This window comes from Corvus moneduloides, chromosome 13, assembly GCF_009650955.1.
Source record: "Corvus moneduloides isolate bCorMon1 chromosome 13, bCorMon1.pri, whole genome shotgun sequence".
Lineage (NCBI taxonomy): Eukaryota > Metazoa > Chordata > Aves > Passeriformes > Corvidae > Corvus > Corvus moneduloides.
Window position 1 is genome coordinate 9,634,883 of NC_045488.1, and position 20,947 is coordinate 9,655,829.

General features: G+C 41.2%; 1 protein-coding gene and 1 long non-coding RNA gene across 11 annotated transcripts in view; one reads left to right on the top strand and one right to left on the bottom strand.

Annotated features, from left to right (window-relative positions):
- Positions 1 to 3,153: 3,153 nt before the first annotated feature.
- LOC116450488 lies at positions 3,154 to 9,109 on the bottom strand. Of its 3 annotated transcripts, XR_004242808.1 has the most exons (3): positions 9,003 to 9,109; positions 8,334 to 8,372; positions 3,154 to 8,168 (listed from the first exon to the last, which is right to left on the bottom strand). It is a non-coding gene; the product is annotated as an uncharacterized LOC116450488 (long non-coding RNA). The 3 variants fall into 3 exon arrangements; XR_004242807.1 differs by lacking the exon at positions 8,334 to 8,372; XR_004242806.1 differs by having other exon boundaries at positions 3,154 to 8,372.
- Positions 9,110 to 9,400: 291 nt separating this feature from the next.
- The window catches only part of MEF2A (myocyte enhancer factor 2A), an 82,729-nt gene continuing 71,182 nt past the window's right edge, over positions 9,401 to 20,947 (top strand). For 2 of the 8 annotated variants that reach the window (XM_032122473.1, XM_032122471.1), the window contains exon 1: positions 9,406 to 9,711. The gene's annotated coding sequence lies outside the window, so the exon portion shown is untranslated. Of the gene's footprint in view, positions 9,712 to 16,943; positions 16,986 to 20,947 lie in introns of all 8 variants that reach the window. The other 6 variants (XM_032122470.1, XM_032122476.1, XM_032122469.1 and 3 more) reach the window with 6 other exon arrangements.

Sequence of the window (20,947 nt, forward strand, 5' to 3'; positions counted from 1 at the left end):
GTGCTGTATGGAGGGGGAAAAATCAGGGAACAAAACTGGTGCCACGGCAAAGGGCACTGACAACACAGTACCATAGTGTGGAGGACAATGTATTTTTACCTTGAATGGGCTGAGCAACCACCATGAGAAAGGACTGCTTTCTTTCCCACAGGCTGCAGGACAACTCCTTGGTTCTCAACAGCCACAGAGGAATAAATCTGGAGCACAGCCTGCTGCCAGGACTACGTAGCGTGTTGTAGGGGCAAGACTATCATTTTATAGTGCACATGCATCTTGTATCCTCCCTAGTGGGACGCTGATCCATAACAGAGTCTTCTAAAATCTCACACAACAAAAAGAATCCAGACTAGTTTCCCACGGACACTCTCCATGAAAGAATTTCTTAGAAGAGATAACTCAGCCAGGAAATGGGAACTAGGGGGCCAAATTCCTTCATCCAAGTCCATCTCCCTTTGGTGTAAAGGATTTAAAAAATTGTCCCTATATGACTAATAGCAGCTATGCTTCCCTAATTTCTAGGAAAGCAACAGTTTCTGGAGATGAAGGGTAAAGCCATTGAGGAAACCAAGCTTTATTTGCTTTTTATTAATTAGAGAATTTTCTGCTAGATCGAATTACTAATAACACTTTGGTTATTAAAATTTATGAAACCTAGATTTACTTTTCAGCCTCTGTATCATCTTCTGATCCTTAATACTTTTCAGCAAGCTCAAGAAATGAAAACAAACTCAGCTGTTTCATGTTTGTTCACAATTGACTTTTACCAGGGCTGAGTTAGGGTCGTTACATACTTGTGATTGAGTGATGGCAGAGCACACACTTCTGAGACAAGACAGAATGTTCACCCTCACCTTCTGCAGGTTACAACGCAAAATGAGTGTCCCAAACCTGCCAGGAGAGCCAGAGAAGGTTCTGCTGCTTCCACAGCTCCCTCTGATCGTTGTCTGCAGGGATAGCTGTGAATTTGATTCACTTGCGTTATGCATCCAGTTGTATTTCTTGTTTGAAGTGAATGCACATGCCCTAGGGCAAGGAACGTAAGATTTTTGGGTTCTTATGGTTAGTTGAAAGTCTTCCCGTATATGTTAGGTTCAACTGTACTTGATTTAGTTAAAGTAGTGCTGGGTAGCAACTCTTATTCTGGACTAGGAGTGATTTGGGTCAATTTGCTTTAAATCCATCCCTAGCTGACTTCCACTGACCTGAGCAAACACCTGATTTATGCTCTCAGTTATCCCATTTAACCAAGAGCTCGGGGATGCTGTTGGTGTCAGCACCGTAAGGAGTCACCGCATATCAGTGATGGCCCGGGAAGGGCAGCATTCCTGTCCTTAGCCTGCAGCAAACGTGAGCCTCGATGTGTCAGCGTGACCTCAGGCCGAGAAAAAGAGAAGTCTAAACGGGTTTCTTCCATCGCCGATCGCCATGGGCTAAGAGCAAACACACACGGTCAATTAGCGAGGTTCAGCTGATGCGCGGTGAGTTGTCAGGCACGTCAGGACCTGAATGAGATCACTCATTCATGGATTCAGCCCCTGAAAGTATCCTTTTAAACTGCTGTTATATAAACAAGTGTAACTATGGCTGTGGACAAGCGGACAAATTAGTGCGGGGATAAGGAGTCTTTATGTGTCAGCTGTTCCCATATGCATACCTGCCTGAAACGCCGGGTGATCTGAGGTAGCCTCATCCTCTTTACCCAAGGGGAAGATATAGCTAAGGCATGGCAAATTCAGAGCCTGGCTTCCTCGCCAGTGATGGGTTTAACCTAGTTTAGAACAGTTCAGCTTGGCTAAACTGTAGTAAAACAGATTTAAGCCGCTTCTACGCCAGTTAAACTGTACCTATTGTGCTCAAATGGTGCAGCTGTGCAGGTCAGATCTTTGAGTCAATTAAGAGACTTTCCATTGACTTTCTAGAGCAGTGTTTTATGGAGAAGTTTGAAGGCCTTTCATTTTAGAATCTAAAGATGGACCTGCATCTTAAGAAACAAACAAACCACAAGACAACAAAGAGAAACCCCACAATCCCAAAGTTTCAGCTTTCCTCCCAAATAACACTATTTTTCTTACTCTGCCCTGTGGGAGAGGGTCATGCTTTCTACGAAGAAATTTGCTTCGTTCCAGCAAGGAACGCAACAGGATTTGCAAAATTGAAATTAAAGTTTCCAAAGCTGCAAACACAGGATGTGCTTGGACCCTTTGAAACTGTGACTGAGACCAATGAAACGCAGGATCAAACACCAGAACTTTGGGCACTTTTCCTTTTAACTCAAAAACTTGAACTCAATCTCAGTTCATCTTTACTTTCATATAATGAAAGGGGAGACATTTGATTAGGTTATATGAGATCATGTGGATGGATTCAACACATGGCTGCAGGACCAGGCACTATTATCTTGGACACATTTTGAACACTGCTTCTCACTCTGCTATCAGCCACCGCCACCTCTGCAGTAATGTGACAGCAAGAGAAAAAGGATGGGAAGGCGATAAAGTTTGCCCACGCAAGGAGAAAAGAACTTTATGTCCAAAGCCAGCTGGCTTGGCTTGAGAATGAAATGGCATTTTAGTGAGAGGTGACCTGTTTACATGAGCTTTGTCTCAGAACACTTGTCCTCGGTGCCACAATGGGGTCTGAGATGCAGTTTATCATCGAGTACCCACAGAAAACAGGTGAGCTGTCTCTGTGCCAGTTTGTCTCCTAAACTGTTTGACAGATAAGAAACCATCCTCAGAGATTGCAACAAATGTGCTGCCGCATTTCATGGTAAGAACCGAGCATATTTTTAGTAAAGGGTTGAGAAAGTATGCAATAATCCTAAATCACAGCCAAGAAAACCACAAACCCCGTAACAAATGCCTGTTCGGATTCAGAACTCGGAAACGCACACCAGTTGATCCACATTAACGCTCCAGGGAAATTTTTGAGCTTGTTTTCCAAACTCCAGCAGAGGATCCATGGCTTTTTTGCCTTTACCTGGAAGGGCCAGGGGGAGCAGGGAAGCTGCTGGGTGCTCTTTATCTTGTGGAACACGGACCAACCATCCTACATGTGCCCCCAAATAAATCAATGGGATATGCACCAAGGACATATTTGTACTGAGGAGTCTGTTCACCATTACAAAAACCCAAAATTCACCTTGTAAACTGCCCAAGTTTAAAAATTAAACTTTATTCCATAAGTTAACTCCTTTAAAAGTTTCTTTGTTGTGCCTTGTACACACTAACAGATCCTGCAGAACCACTGCAGGCTCTGGATATGAAGGCTACCAGATCAGGGTAAAAATGGTGCCTTTTTGTATTGCAGTTTGGTCAGTGAGTTGACAGGGAAGCAGACAAAATGCAGGAAAAATAACACTTAAACTTGCATTTTAAGAGCAGCTTTAGCTGATTGCAGAGGGAGCTGAGGGTGCTCTGCACAAGTCAGGCGCAACTTATCTGGCTTTCAAGAGTTCCACAAGTCTTTTGTCACTTGAAGAGGCCCCATCAACTTCAAATCTGCTTTAAAAAAGTAGTTCAAAAACGTTTCAGGTATTATGGTCTCCTATATCTATTTCTGTCCCTTTTGTTTCCTAACAGCATGAGATACTGACCACACATACTGCTCTCCAATATAGAAATTAAACGTATAGAAAAAAGGAGCCATTTTCTCTTTAATCTCTTGGAAATTTTTCCAGACTAAAGCATAGGTCTTAAGTTGATAATATCCCTTTAAGAATTTATTTGCCAGGTAATGTTAGAAGAAAAAAGACTTTAAGGTCAGTCTGAACCTTAAAAAGACCCCCTTTAAAATAAATTCCAAATCTATATTGGAGATAATGGCAAGCAGTATTTGAACAGCTCTCCAAATTATAAAAGATATTCTACACCTTAAAAATGCAAATAGCTTTAAAGTCCTTTTAAGTGATTTCCAGCTCCTTGGAAAAAGGTCAAGATTTATCCTAAGAAATATTTTGTTGCATAAAAATAATACAAATAGTTTAGTGTTGCAATATATAACAGTCATAATATGTATAAAGCTACAAAATTATTAACAGATGAGGGCCTGTAAGTTTTGAATAATGCAGTAAATATGATTATTTTTGAGGGGTGAAATAACACAATGCTGTCAGAAGAGAAAATTACATTTTAATAATGAAAATATTGAACATAACTATTTTTCTTTAGATCTGCTAAGCAATCTGTGTGTTCCCTATGAGATGTCAAACTATAGAGTGCATATGAACACTTTGCTCCCTCTATAAATATACATGTGCACAACACATTGCTAACAGCAGCAACCGAGTGCTGGGGAAATACAGCAACAATGAAGTTCCTAAGAGAGGCTTATTTTTTCAAGTTATTAAAAGAAGGTGGCAAGCGTTCATGAGGATATGAAAATTTAAAGCCGTCTGCAGGAAACTCTGAAAACCTCTGGTTAAGGCTGCTGCCAAAAAATCTCAGCTATGTTATGTCAGAATGTTTAATTGCAAGCTGCAACTTTAATGAATGGAAAGATATGGCAAAAGCAGGAAGTTTCTGAAGCAACATGGAGCAACCATGAAAATAAAATACCAAAGGTTGTAATCTTGAATGCTGTTGGAAGCAGGAATTTCCATCCACACTCTGCCTCTTTTCGCCGCTGTGCAGGGTTTGCCAGCTGAGGGGAGAGGTAAAATGCTCTGGATATCATCTCCTGCGCTCAAGGCAGCACTTGTTACGTCGATGTGAACAAGTCAACTTCTTTGCATTTGTCATTATGGGTGTTTACAGAAGTGCATCTTAGGAATGAGGGGAGGAAAGGCAAATGCCAGAGTGCATTAAATAACATATTTTCTTTACTTTCCAAGAAGCTTGCTCGCAGCATGATGTTGCTATTTATATCAGATCTCCTAAACCCAGCTGTTGGTTCATGTTAACACGCAGAATGGTGAGAAAATCCCGGCAGAAGAGCGTGAATCCCAGAGAGACTTGTGGGGACCTATAAAATATCACAAGTTTTGCTGAGGTACGGGCTGGGCGTAGCCTCAGTGAGGCAATACCAGCATTTTCCCTGTTGATCCTCCAGTATTAGAACACCAAGAGCAAAGCAAAACGAAAGGTTCCAAGTGCTGCAGCAGAAAACTTCAGGGAACTGAGCTTGCACCCCTGGCTGGAAGAGTTTGAAGGAGAACTTTTACCTGTAACTCAAAACTAGCAAATATACTGCACACCCCCATAACAGCATTCTTATACAAGCTGTGTCTGATCTAATCTTATGTACCTTGGCCACAAGTTTTGGAAGAACAAATATTCCCAGGGCAATCAGATTACTGAATATACCATATAATGATGTGGAAATACTAGTGGTTTACAGAAGGCAGTTTATGGAATGGATTGAGTGAATTTAATTCACGCATTGTCAGGCAACTTGGACTTCAGTAAAATAAGGAAATCTTGTTTTTATCTGTGTGCAGCGGAACACCAGAGCCAAAGAGTGTAACAGCAGCACTCCTGAGCACAGACAGGGAACCCAGGGAGTTTGTTCCCAGCCAGCTCCCTGAGAGGACAGGCAGTGTCTGTGCTGAGGTGACCACGGGGTTAACAGGGTTACCCAAAGCGTTAATGGCCAGGAACCATTATCTGCTCCTCTCTGATTTCCTGCTCCCTAGGTGGGAGTCCCCCCTGCCCCTACCCTTTGTTTCTAATGTGAGTTCCCATCCTGAAATGCTGTGAGTACAATTCGGTTTTGTTGCAATCAGTAGTCTTTTACAAAATCTTAATTCACAGAGTATTTCCCCCATTGTAAGTGGAACAATGTTAAGAATTAATCTGGCCTGCAATTTGTAGGAACCTTGTTCTGTAAACCTTGTTCTTAGACGCCCCCTTCCCCCTTCCCTTTGAAGGGTAACTTAATTGTTTGGCAAACATGCAAAAGCTACATAATATCCCCTACTCTTCTTAGCTATGATTTTAAAAGTCCTGCATTTTGGTTTTATACAACATTCACCTCTAGAAGCATGAGGCTCAGATTCTCTTCTCCAGGACACGAGATGAAAAAGCTGATTTCTGGAATATAAGGAGCATTTGAAAAGAGGAAAAGCCATGGTACATCTCTGGAGTGGTTTGTAAGAAGGTCCTAAAATGTAAGTTGAAAGTTAGTAGAGATATGATTTTGGTGGTAGTGCCTCCAAAATACCTTGAATGGGTGGGTGGAAATGCACTGGAATAGAGATGCAAGGGAAAGCTTTATTGCCATAACAACTGCTAGATGATGACTCTATTCAACTCTGAGGCTATTTAGTATCTTTTTTCACTGGTACACTGGTATATTTTTTCCATATCTTTCTTTATATTTGCTATTGCTCTGAGTTTATTTTTCTTTGGATATCATGGAAATTGCAGTACCTGCTATTTGGCCAAGGGAAGAGATTTCAGGGGGCTCTTTTTAGTCTCTGGGTTGTACGTAAGATGGGCAGAAATGCATTCAGTGGTTGTTTCCTTTTCTCTCAGGAGTGATCCTGGCAGATGCTTGTGGTAATTTTTCCCTTGTCATATTGACACTCCAGTATGATGTTCTCTGGGGCTTTGTTATCTTGCTGCATCTTAGAAAGACTGCAATTTTTTCTCTGCAGATTTTTCTCTATCACCTACAGCTTTGCACCCTTTGTATTATCCAGGTGAATTTAGCCTTTGCAGTTGTCCTGGAAATTAAACCAAATGCAGAACCATCAGGTCAGGTAGTGATTTCAGTGATTTTGATGCACCAAGTCTTCTGTGACTTTGTGTTAGCCTGAGGGGTGATATTTTTCACTCATGCCATTGTGACACATGAGAACATCTGTGACCTCTCCACCACCCAGCCTTGTTCCCCACCACTCCCATGAGGGGCCTGCAGGAGCAGATGTGGCAGCACATTGTCACACGTCGAAAACAACATCTGGAATTTCAACTGGAACCTGAATTTTGCACTTCCTTTTCTTGATTGTTGCACAGGGCGGTGTTTCCATCAGGGGAGGAATGCATTTCAGTGGGAAGGAGGCTGCTCTGTACCCCTGAAGTATTGTTTGCAAGGCTCACAGAGAAATCCCTTGAGCAACACATGCTCTGCTTATTCTTGTAGTGCCACTGAAAAGGACAGATAAGAACCAATTATTTATCTCTTTGGCTTCCTGCTCTATTTTTTGCCAGCTTGGAATAATATGTACTGAAAATAATTAATGAGTATATCAAGAAGTCCTTGCTCAGGCCTTGCTTCAGTGTCTTACTCAGATTCCCACTGACTTTTATAACTTAAATATTCAGTATTTTATCTTAACATCTTCTCAGCATATTGCTGTCATGAGAGGATTTCATGGTATTAATCATTAGACTCTAGTAATAGATCTTACAGATATTATGGATGATAGGTACAGTGAGGACAAAGAGAATAAATCATATTCATATAAAAATCAATGACATTTGGACTGTTCATGTTGAGACTTGTAAGAAAACTGTATGTATTTAAATATCTTCCTGATTATTATAGATCAGCAACAATCAGTTTGGAAATATGATTGTAGATGGCAAATATTTATATTTTGTTGTCTTTCTCACTTACAAGCTTTTTCCTAGATCCACAAGAAGTGTCTACTCTTGCACTTGTTCTGATCAAAATGTGGATGTTTCAGAAACTTCTTTACTAGCTGCACTTTTTAATCTAAACTAATCTGTACATTATAAACCCTGAACTTTAGCACTTCTGAGAGCTGTGAATTACTGCTTCCATTTGAGCCAAACTTCTGGAAACAGACAACAGAAATTTACATTAACATTTTGGGAATGATCATGGAGCATCTACCTTTTTTCATCCCATGGCATGGTCATCACACTGTCAGATGGGAGTTTCTGTCATCATTTCTTGCATCCTATTTCCTAATCTTTTGTGGAGCTACTTCTTTTGTGCTCAGTTAATCATACCATTTTCAAATACAAAGAACACCCTCTGATCTCTGTTTTTCGGAGACAGCACCCTTGGTTCTGGTGTCCTGATTAGAGATGTGCCCTTTCAGTGATGTAGTGCTGTGAAACGGCTCCTGTCACTCCGCTCTGAGGCTGCGGGTATCTCACAGGATAAATCTGGAAGAGCTGCAGAGCGCAGATGATTTTTGGCAAGTATCATTTTATCATCAAAATTTTATTTTTGGGTCGCTCTTCAGCTGCCGCCTTCTGTGAAGGAGAAAGACGCCCATTTTATGTCTTTTATTATGTATTCCTGAGTAGTCTTTTCTACTTAGAGCAAAATTAATGGGAGCTCTGGCAGAGATAATGTGAGGTGGGGACGGATGGATGGATGGATGGATGGATGGAGGTGGAACTGAGGTGGACTGTCACCTTTGTCTGAACGTGGAGACAGAGCTCATGTCCTCAGAGCTGGAGAGAAAGCCAGTCAGAAAAATAGTCATTTTATATATCTATATAGTATATACATATTCCCTATACATACGATTAAATATATATACTATATATATATATGTCTGTATCTATAATTTCAACAATATAATTGATATAGCATACTATATACATGTATTTATAATGTTTATACTATACAGCATATAGTATATAGTATATATACTATGGAAAACATTATATATTTTGTACATATATTTAATAGTATAACTGGTTTATATTAATAAATAGTTTTGCTTCGATGACTTTGTCCTCATTCAATTTTATCATTGACTATTTCTCACAATTATACAATATAGTGTATATATACATAGTACATGTATTTTATATAGTATATATATTGTATATACTAGACATACACTGTGTTTGTATATACACTATATATAAAAAGGTATCTACATAGTATAGCGTGTATATTTATATATTTACACATACTACACATATATATGTGTGTGTGTGTGTGTGTTGGGGAGGCGGTGGTGGTTTCTGAGGGTGACACACACGGGCAGCTGAGCTGTTTGTGGGGGTAACTGCTGTAGTCCCCTGCTGCACGCTCAGGATGGGGGGTTTACAAGCGGACGCGGGACCACTTACCGGGAGTTGTTTTAATCAACCCAAAGCCCTGCTTTGGCCCCAAAGGCCCCGCGTTGGCGCAGGCGCCGCTCGGGGCGGGCCATGCCCGCTGCGTCACCGCCGGCGCACCCGGCTCAGCGCTCTGCGCGTGCGCGCCCGCCGTGCTCGGGGCGGCGGGGCGTTCCCTTCGCAACGACCCCGCCCTCTCTCGGTTCTGATTGGCTGTCGCTTCCATTCCCTGCTTTCTGATTGAGTGCTCCGCTGTCACTCAAGGCCTCCACGTTTCTCTGCGCCCCGCCCACCAACTGCGCCCTGATTGGCGAGCTGTCCGTGCGGGAGCTGCAATTGGCTGTGCATGCCGTCACTCTGGAGCGGGTCGGCGGGCAGGAATGTAGGCCCAGCCGCTCCCCGGCCCAACAAAGTAATCCGGCGATGCCTCGAGTGCGGAGCGCAGCCGTGCCCGCCCCACCGCCCGCCGCGGGAGCACCGCGCCCCTCCCCGCCATCCCCACCCCGTTCCGCCCCTGCCCGGCCCCGCTGAGCGCCTTCGGCCCCGCCGGAGCTGCGCGGAGAAAACTGCGGAAGGATACCGAGGGGAGAGTGTGACACGACTGTAGTTCCGGCCGCGGTCGGGCCTTGTTTCCCAAAAATAGCGCGGCGCGGTATCCGTGCGCCGGTGTCAGTGTCTCCTGAGGAGCCGCGGCGGGAGCGGAGCGAGCGGGGGAGCGGCGGTGAGCGAGGGGTCCTGGCTCCGCGCGGCCGTGAGGGGGTTGTTCCCTCAGCCCGAGGGTCGGGGGCAGCGGCCGAAGGGGTGGCGGGAGGAGGAAGGGGGGAAGGAAGGAGGGTCCCCCCCCGCCGGCCCCATCCCGCTCTGAGAGAGCGGAGCGGGGGGAGCCGGTGGGGTCCCGGGCTGGGCGAGTTCCCGGGGCCTCCCCAGAACTTCCTGCGGGAGGGGATGGACATTTATGGGCCAGGCCGGTAGATCTGCCCCGGGGACCGGGCGGGAGGGGGCGAAGGAGGGTGGGGTACGCGGCCCTGGAGCGCCCGGGGTGCGGGGAAAGGACCCTTTGTGCTGGGTGTCGTTGGGGAAGGCGACATCGCAGCGAACAACGAACCAACAGGAAAAGCCTCCCCAGGAGCCTGTCCGTGGAATGCGCCGGCGGGAGCGGCCGGGGGTCGGGCAAGGGGAGGTGGGAATGGCTCAAGGAGTTGTGCGCCGCAGGAAGGTGTGCTGGGAATGGCAGGGGAGAACTGCTCCTGATGTGTGAACCGGAGGGTGTTTTGTCCAGAGGGAGAAGGCTGAAGGTACAGCGGGGTTGTGCTGCCAGCAGGATTTTGTGTTAAGCGGCAGAAGTCATGAGGAAAAAAGACTGCTTCGTTTGTGGCTGGAAAGACTTAATTTTTTTAAGTTTATGGAGCTGTATTTTGCAATAAATCTTTTACCTGCTTTTGAGATGCTAAGCGGCAAGGAGAGTGGAATTGTTCAGAAAAACTGACCATAGTGCCTTGTTTGACAGGTGATTAATTTCAGAGTTGAGAAACTGGAGTTTCGTGGAGGAAAAAAAGGATAATTTAGGAAGAGGGGTTTTTTTATTGTTTAGTGTAAAAACATTGTGTCCCATACACATACAACGACTAAATTTATTATGAGCAGTGGGGGAAAGGGGTTCTGGGAAGTACAAAGGAGGAAGGAAAAGGAATAATTTGTAAACAGTAGTAAGGAAAAAAAGTGGTTTGGTATGGAATTGGTAATGTAGATGTATTTATTTTAAACCTTTTTCACAGTCTGGGAAATTTTTATATAGCGTGAGGAAGGCTATGAGCTTTCAAGCTTAATTATGTGAACTGTCTATACACAATTGTTCCTTATGCAAGTTTGTTTTTGTTCTTTTTTTTCTTTTAGGAACTAGCCAGCTATATTTTGTTAGATAATTCTGGTGTCTTCTTATTGCTATCTAGTATTTAAATAACCCGTGCAAAAGATGTCAGGGCAACATTCCTGTCGTCTATTCTGTCCATATTTAAAATAATTTAAAATGCCTTTTGCATGTAAGACTGTAATATTTAGGGTTTTTTCCTCCTATCTCACAAGTGATTTGCATTTGGGGGAGAAGTGTGAAGTTCCTCATTTAAACTATTTTTTTTTTCATTGAGGTGCTAGAATATGTGCAAAATGACATATTATTCAATTACATAATTTAGAAGGATTATAATAAATTCCAGTAAAGAATATAATGTCGGTGCTTTTGTTCACTAAAGGGTATCATTATTAAATGATATTTTAAAATTCTATACTTGTTAAGCCAGCAGATCAAAAATAAGAGAATGGAACAAACTGTCATAATATTAAGGGATTATAATGGTGCTGGGCAGCTGCAGATGAGCCTTTTTTGACTGAGGGCATTCAGTTTGGAATTTCATAAAGAAAATAACCCAGTGCCCTGGTCAGTTATTTTTCTCCTTCATAATTCTTTCCTACATCTGTAGTTGACGTGGTCCACCAGTAGTAGCAGAGGAGGATCATCGGTAAGTGGGAAGAATCCCTCAATGTCAGGGACAGGCTCTACCTCGGGACAGCTTTAGTGTACATGAAACTCTTTCTCTCTGCCCCTGGAGTTCATCTAAATCAGTTTTAACATTCCAGCATTTCTGATTTATTTGTGAGCAGACATTTACAGATGATGGTGGAAATGGTGGAAATACATCAGCTTTAGCTTGCTGTTTGCTTGTCTGGCTCCATTTTTTCAGTGTGTGTTTAAAATGATGTGGTCACTGCTCCCCTCTGAGTGAGTGGGCCCATGGAATGCTTTGCATATGTGCAGACCCCTGGATTTAGATCCCTATAATACAACATGAGTTTCTTTCTCTGTGAAACCACAGACGGAGAAGAAAGTGAACATTGAATTTTATGAAGTTAGAGAAGTTGAGTCATGTTGGACTAGCACGATGAGGAGGACATGGCTGAATTCAAACTGGAAATAATTCTGGAGAGTAAAATGGCTTATTATGGTAGAAGACTCATCTTATTTAGAAACCTTTGAGCTGAAGTGTGTGTGGTTCACCTTAAACTGGTTAATGTGGGCAGCAGAGATTTTATGGGTTTATTTTAGAATGTTGGCCAAGTTTCTCAGATAACTTGTTGATGTCATTCTGTGTATTCTGGGCCCAAGTGCTGCTTCAGAGGGCCTGGAGGCACCACTCTGCTTTGTGAACAATGCCGTGCTACCTTGCCTGCCTCAGCCATGCCCTCCTAACAAAACACAGCTGATGAATTCTCCAACAGTACTGAAAGTAGTGTAGTCTAATGCTGTGTAATGAGCAAACCTGTATTAGTTTGGCAGCTTTTTTTCCTAAGTAAAGAATGTCTTGAATTAGTAATAACTGTGGTTTGTTGTGCCTTGCTTGATAGAGGTCTGTGGGGTTTAGTTGAATTTTTAAAAGTATATGTTTTCTAAAAATTACCATTAGCACATTTTACTTGCCTCACCAAATTCTTAATTTTTTATTTTTAAAGGATTGAATATTCTGTGTAAAACTTGTGCTTTGGACCTCCTCAGTCCTGACAGCAGCCTGGTAATGTGTGCAAAGCACTGGGATCTGCTTTTCCTTCTCATTGCAACAAATCTTCCTTTGAATTAATTGGAACATCATGTGGCAACATATGTGCTTCTTAATGCACAAATCACTTTAAGGTTTCACATTTATTACATTGGAAAGACATTATTTCACATGTGTAATAACGTGTTCTTCAATGGATCAAATGGAACAAAAGTCAAAATCTCTGTCTGTGATAATATGGGTGAATTTGGTGCTTTGTGTTCAGATTTGATTCCTTCAGCTCTGGTGAAGTAACCAGGGAAAATAAATACAGCCCTCCCTTTTTTCTTGTGTGCCTTCCTGTGCCCTGAAAGGCCCATGCAGGGATTACCTGAATGGACTTGTCACTGTTACTGAGGTGGTGCCAACGTGCAGTTAGTTTAACTCTTGCTCCTGTCAGTGAAATAAATAAAGACTTTGAAGGTGTGTAATGCTTTGTAGTTTTAATTTAGGTGTCTGAAATGTACACTTAGAATCAATCCCCTTGGTTTAAGGTGCTGTCAGGTCTGAAATAAGTAAAGGTAGCTGGTTTTTCCCCTGGATGTTTGCAAGGTGATTTGGGTGTCTTAGGAAGTTTGTGAGATGACACAAGACATTCTTTCACTTCCCCCCTCCCCCAAATTAGCTTTGTTGACCTTCCAGTAAAAAAATTAGAGGAATTTTTTTGAACAGCTGATCAAAATACATTTTAGGTCATTGATGCAATATCCAGTGTAACAGAACAAAATAGTATTACTGAGAGTTCAAACCAGCCTTCAGCTGTGTAGTATGACAGCTACCCTCCCCCCCAGCATGTGTTCTGTGGTAGAGCACCAGCTAATAAATAATGAGCTTGTAGTCTGCAGTAATATCTGTTGCCTTGTTTATTTGAAAGTCAGCGTCTGATCTAGATTGCTACCTCTGACCACTCCCCTCATATGGTGCATTCTTACCTTAACACTTGATCTTTCAAGTTACTGCTTAGGGAGTAGAAAAGAAGACATTTTTCCTCCATATTAAGGGACTAATTTTTTTTTTTTAATCAACTGTATTGGTTTGGTTTCTGTTTAATGGTTCTGCAAGAGTTTTTCTAGATTTCTTCATATTTAATGTATAACTTTCTTTAGGAACATAAACTCCTGTGCTGTATACTCTCATTTCCATTTGACACCAAAGAGGAACTAGTATCTTGCAAGACCACTCTGTTCCTGATTTCACCCCTGTGTCTCCACGACAGTCACCTAGTTGGTATATTTTAAATTATGTGTGTGATATATATATATCTTTCTCATTCTCTTTTATTCTTAATCCAAGTCTACCGTGAAGAATTAGGAAGTAATTTTATTAGAATAAGGCAGGCTAAATTTTGTGACCAGTCTTTTTCAAAATTTCAGTGCAGGGGAATACAGAACCTTTTCTATGGAGAGCACTCTGCTTTTTGTTCCCTGTGTGTTGTAGCAGTACAAGTGTGCCTCTATGATCAGAAGAAAATACATTGCTCTTAATAAGAGTGTGATTAATTGAATTATTTTTCAGGGAATTAACTACTTTATATTCAAAATGTTAGTGATGCTTAATTAGCTAGGTCTTCCAGTTATATTTGTCTCTGTCCCTGGAGAGCTTTTGAATTCTGGCAAAGTTCTTATGGGCCAACCTGGAAACTTGAAAACAGATTTTGTATTGCTTTGTGATTTCGCTAGGAGTTGCTGAGAATTGTTGCATGCCTATTTTAAGTATAGTAAGATAAAAAGTAGGTGCTAGGAATTACCAGCCAAGCAGAGTTGTGGAAAGGTGCTTGCTGTAAGTGTCTGTGTACCAGGCACTGATGACAAAGCATCTTTTACTTTTTTTCTAATCAAGAGCTAATTGACTCGGAGAAAAATGTGTCATGGTCAGAGATCACCTAAGAGTGGGAATGTAGAATGGATAGGCTTGTGCTCCTGATGCTTTTATGATGGTAGCAGAGGAGAAGAAGGATTTCTTTGGCATTTATTTCAAATCCCTTTGAGTGTTTGTGTAACTCAGTTTCATTTAAAAACCAGATTGCTTCTGACCCTGTAATTTAGGATTTCATGGACTGGACTGGTGTTATTTTTATTGTTTGAAAGCTGACCATAGACCTGTGAGAATATAAGGCAGATGTGTCATCTGTTACCTGTAGTAACACTTTCAGGCTGTGGTCAGGATCAGTGTTAAGTTTTGTAGCAATATACACAAACCTGATCTTTTCATTGTCTGTGATCACTTAGTGTTTGGAAGGTCAAGGGGGTTAAATTATTAAACTTTTAGCTATATAGTTGTTTAAGCATGTCTGTAAATGAGCTGTGCTGTGGCTGTGCTGTTACACGTTTGTTTCTTGAAGATTGTGGCATACAGGGTTGAGAAATTGAATTCAGAGGAGATTATTTTACTGTCCCTTATGATATGGAAGAATTACAAATCATTGTAAGAGAAGAGAGTAAGAAAGAGGTTGAACCTTCAGAGCCTCAGATATACACGTCCTAAAGATGAGGGGTCATAAAGGGCACAACAGACTTGCCTTGGCAGTGTTCATTAAAGAAACTTTGAAAGGTGTCAGGATAATGTGACTTTACCCCCTGTATTACACAAAATCTGCAATAATTGAATCCAGGAGCTGAGAAAAAAGTTGAAATGGTTTTTTTCCCCCCAGATACCAAAAAAAGCGACAGTGTTTTTAAGCGGGCATCTTTCTCCAGATGTTTTGATTTGTATTTAATTGACCATCATGTGGAAAACTTGTATGGTATAGCTCAGAAGCATGGTGTGACATTATCAGCATCGGGGACATCTTGGTTTTGGTATCATTCTTTCACAGCAACTGTCTCTTCCTGATATGACTGCATGCATCCTGTTTTAAAAGCTGTAAGCTGACAAGAATGACTGCTAATAATTCGGTGTATAGAGCAATTAATAACTGTTGCTTCTTCAGTGTGAGCTTTCAAAGCAATGAGTCTTCTGAGAGTGTTTGAGAAAAGGGGGTGTTCCATCATCATTGTTCTTTTACTATCTTGTCAGGCACTGAGGGTAATAAACTGAATTTTTCAGAATTTTTATTTTTCCTTGAAGCTGTTAAAATTGTTGTGTAATAGTATGAGGTTTTAATTAAGTCAGGTGTTTTAAATTTATATTCAGAATTCCCTTGGTTTCAGGATAAAAGAGGGGAAAGTCAAAGGTACAGCACAAGATAATTTGTTTCACTTGATGCCTACAAAAAGGAAAAGTACTTTCTGTTAAGATTTCTGAGCCTATAGGCTGTCAAATGATGTTTGTTAGTTTAATAATACACATATTTACTTGTATAGTTGGCTTCAGGGATTTGAAGCTTTTGAGTGCAGAAGAAGGATTTCCTCCGAGAGACTTCCTTAATATCCTCCTGTGTTTCTTTTGAGTGTTGGGGTTTTTTATGTTTTGTCTTCTTGTTGTTCTTATCTTTGGTCATAACATTCCAAATGGTGGTGTCTTAACTTTTTGTCACTGAAATGCATGTGAAGATCTTTGCTTTGAGGGATGTTGGGCTATGAAAAAAGTGCCAACAGTAAAAGTACTAATGGTTTCCATTAGGAAGCACTAAATTAGAACTCTTCCTTCAGGGGAAGGAGACAAAATCGTGGACGGCTGAAGAGAGATTTGGTCAGCAGATGGAAGCAAGAATTTACTGATTATTTTAGATACATAATATGGGTGTATTTGCAGAAGTTGTAATTATTAACACAAATGCCCTGAAAATTCCTGAGGAGTATGTAGGGATTTGGATGTCATAGAACAATACTGAGTTTTAACTAGGTGCTTGTTGTTTTCTTTGTCACAGTTATGAAAACTGCTAACCTGAATAGCTGTCAAAAAAGTAATGGGAAACGATCAATCAAATCAACTGAAATTTAACAAGTATTTTATTTTAGCAAACCTGTATTACAGAATCGTGCAGAAAGCACTTGTTCTCAGCGAAGGACAGGGAAATTTAGGAAGACCCCCCCAGGCTTTGTCAGGGTTTAATATGAGATGAAATTCGAGAGAAGGGCAGAAACAGCAAGAGTTATCACAAGATAATGGTTAAATTATTTTTTCCGTAAAAAAAGGAAAAAAGCTAATGGTCAGTGTTTCTATTTATTACTGCTAATTCCGTATATAAAAGAAACTAGTAAAATGTGGTGTTCAAATGATTGGAAGTTCTGGATTTGAAAACGTAATTTTCGTGAATATTGGAGTCATTTAGGGGCCATATGCAAAATAGGAGGAAAGTACGTTAAAAGTCTAATGGTTTGTTCAGGAGGTGAAACAGGGTTATGGGAGAGTTGAAAATTTCAACTGCTGTTGCTGTCATGGCATTTTGATGCTCCTAGTGACTCCTGGTTCAATTTTTTCCTAGGCTTATCTACAGAGGAGACTTGGATTCCCAGTGGGATGAAATGTATGTAACCTGATACCCCACAGTTACCAAGCTGCTTTGCAGTAAATCTTCCTGCAGATACCCTCAGCCTGCCCTCGCTGGGAGGCGGCTCTTGTTCCCTGGGTTGCAGTCTCTTGTGCCTCTATTTGTAGAGTCCCCTTGTGTTTTTGCTGAGGAGTTGGACTCCTGTCCTGTCAAGTTAAGCCTAGTGGTGATATCCTTGTTTTTATAGCTCTCTCCTGACGGTGCCCTGGAATTAGTCCGTGCACCCTGTTGTTGTACACACCTATTTACAACTAGTGTGTTAGCAGAAGGTGCTTATATAAAACTTGCACCAGACTCTACCAGGAAGTGACAGAGTCATTCCCTTGAGAGGCTGCGATGGGAGAGGGGATCGAAAGGTTCCGACTACGAAGAGACTCAAGTGAAAACTGCTTTTTTTTAAAAAGCTGAGGAAGGGACTTGCCCCGAGCGAGGAGGTTGTGATCCGAGCCCAGATCCCCCGTGCAGCCCCGTTCGGAGCCCCCGCAGCTCCCTCTGGTGATCCCGGCGTGCCCGTGCAGCACTGGGGGCTTGGCTGAGCCTCGAATGAGCGAAACCATTTCCAGGTCTGGCCGCAGGACTGAAGAAACACTGCAGAACAAGCCGAGGCTGCAGCCAGCCTGGTGTTACTCTTGGGTGCTACTGGGGTTTGCTGCCTTTTTCTTTTATTCTTTTCACCATCTAATTTTTGTCTTGGAGGAGATGGAAGTCATTAAAGGATCTGTAGACTGTCCTGTTAACACTGGCTCTAGGCAAGCATAACCAGTGTGATTGCATGAGATAAAAGGATTCCAGTTCAATGCCTGGGTTGCTGAGGAGCAAGTGAAACATGGTATGGGCAAGAGGGAAGAACAAAGACAGTGTGTATGTGAAAATTTTTATTCTGTAGCCCATTTTATTTATGATATTAAAGTATGGGTTGGAGAAATGGTGGAAGTAAATTTAAAAATAGTCTGAACAGTAATAGTAAAGAAGTGGTTTTGCAAGTAATAAAACCTGGAGAATTTCCATTTCCCTTATTTTTTGACTCTTCTGTTATTCCCTGATCTTTTAGAGTATCTCCTCTTTACAGTGTATTTCTCTTCAGTTCTCCAAGTATCTTAAACGCTCTTCCAGCTATAGCCAGGCTGAGCACAGGTGCCTGCTGACTGTCTGAGCATCCCACAGGACCTGCTGCCTCTGGTCACTGCAGGGCACTGCTCTGCCCAGGGGTTCTCTGCAACTGCCAGGTCAAAATTTCCGCAGCACGTCTAGAAAATCTCAAAAAAAATTGATATATTTGCTATGGCACGTGGTTGAAACTGGCCAATATAATCAGAAGGTGTTAATGAGGGAGAATAGACTGTGGTCAAGTAAACCTCATTTTATTAAAAAGTAAGTTTAGAAACCTGTGGGAATAGACAGTTCTGTCTTCAGGATTTTAATGCCATCATTGATAATGCTCTAATCTAATAGCAGCAAATTCTTATTTTCTTAAGTGTTTTTATTTAATTTTATTAAAATAAAACTTAAAGTTAGGGTGATTTAAAACTCTGCATTGTTTCCTAATTTGCTTTGCTTTTAATGTATTTGATTTGATCTAAATGTCATGTTAGGCTGGAATTCATTCATTCACCAAAATAAATATATCTTCATTTTGATGAGGCCTTGTAAGTGTATGGGAAGTGTATGGGAAGTTTGTAAGTGTATGGGAAGATAGTTGGAATTTCTTCCTTGTGTTGTTTTTAAGATATATTAATAAATTTATTTAAAGCCCCCTCCTCACCTCCTCCCCCATGTGACGCTCATATTGGTGCGTTATGCAGTATTTTCTGGATCCAGTGTTTTTAATCATGTTTTTTTAAGGGCTGAATTGTTCTGTAATAAAACCTACGACAATAATGCTGGGCACTGGCTGAGTAGTTCTCAGAAGTTTTTACCTGTTTTTCAATCATTCAGTGCTTTAATGAAATGTTAATGAGAAGACAATCTGGTAAACTTCTTGAAAACTTTCTGTGCAACAAACTCATAGTTGAGGATTTTCCTTCAGATCCCTTTTTTTTAAGGCACCTAAGTTGTTTTCTGTAGCTGTCTTGCATGCATGTAGATAATGCCTGCAAGCAAGCCACAGAGATTTTGGTGTGTTGTTTTTCTAAGGCTTGAATGACTAATTTTCTGAAGGTTTAAGAGACAACAGCCTTTCATGTGAAGTTCCTTTTGTGCTTGTTACAATTGTTAGAAGCAGGAGAAAGTAAGCACAGACTAAAATTCAGAGTTGCTATCTGACAAGGAATCCTCCAGGCTTCTTATCTGGAAGAGTTGAGATCATAATTCTTGCTTCTGTCTTACCTATGCTTCTCTGCTTTTAATTCTTCATGGTCTCTTCTGCTTAGTCTTAGTGGCTTATAAGATTTTTCAGTGGCATAATTAGCTTATCTTAAAATAGTCTGATCTGGTGGTAGTATTGGGACAGTCATGGGACAGCCAGCCCAGTCCCTGGGTTTCATGCAGTGAACCACAGAGATGTGTCAGTGTTTGGGCCACTGAGCAGGAAGGGAGGAGTACATGAAAATATTTTGAAGATATGAGCGGACCTTGAACATGAATGATTCAGCTCACCTGTACTAGGATTTACAGATGTTTTCCTTCAGGAATTTGACAACAGCCAGATAAAGTAACTAGAAAGCAGCTTCTCCTTGGTTTCAACCAAGATAGAAGTGGAATGGACACAAAAAATTCAGTTCCAAGGGTGTTCCTTTCCTTGGGTTGTTTTTTATATTTGTAGCTTTAGTGTGTCTGGCTCTGTTAATCAACCCTTATGCTTCAGAGAGAGAGGCAGCCTCATCTTACCTCAAACACCTTGTTTCAAACTTACCAGTGTTTCAGGTCTGAGACCTTTAAACCTTGAAGTGTCTGACCATTATTGTTTATACTTCCTTGAAACTATATATCTGGATTTCATAATTTCTATAATTGTCTTGTCTTCTTTGTCCATTTCCATCTCTTTACACAAATACAAATTTGGACAGGGGCACAGTTGCATGTATTAATGAAGGTTGTTGTAGGTACACCAGTTCTGAGAGGTAAACTGCATTTAAAATGCCTTTCTTGGAAAAGCTGCTGCTGCAGTTGCTATTGTAGTTGCTACAATCTTGATCAAAGGATTAGAATACTTTTTGTTTCTTGTTACTATGCAGGGAAAGGAGCTTCATATACATTACATTCGGGATGTTGCTTGTGATGTGATTTATTCTGTATTTTCTGAAAGATGTCCTGTTGTTTGGATTTTTGTAGAAGAGTACTTTTTCTGAAATTCATAAACCCTAAAGTTACATGCTGTTACCATGCTTTTTTTGTTGATTAAAAATGGATTTCAGCATTTAGTTTACAACTCACTGCTGAAATAGTGGCTCATGCTGGGGCACTCCAATACTGGCTGCTCTTGACTTTGAGGAGAAAATGTAGTTCTGTTATTTCAGTGTGTAAAATGCTTTTTAGGGAAAGTTTGTTCTCTTTTTGAATTGATAACTTTTCATTCTGGAGTCCAGTGAAACTTCTACATTTATTCCTTTAGGTTCTGTATTTTCATCTCTCAAACCCTGCAAAAAAATCTTAGATGCTTTTGTTTCAGAGCATTTGGGTGTGCAGACCTTCATTGCAAAACTAATTTGTACTCTGCAAGATGTAGTTAAAACTAAATTCTCCTGGTAATGTTTGAGCTCTGCTTCCAGGTGGATTTTATGTCCTACCTCCATGCAGAAAGCGAGAAAAGGAATTTTAACTATACATTAATGTCTTGCATATGCTGCAAGATTCCTTGAGCTTTTCCAGGAAATGGCTGTGGCCAGGCAAGTCCTATGTGTAGTTTAATGTTTAACTTTGGTTTTATTCTGCTGGTATTGTTGGTGCTGTTACATGGTGCATGCAGATAGAGTTGCACTGTAACTGAGGCTCGGAGGGGG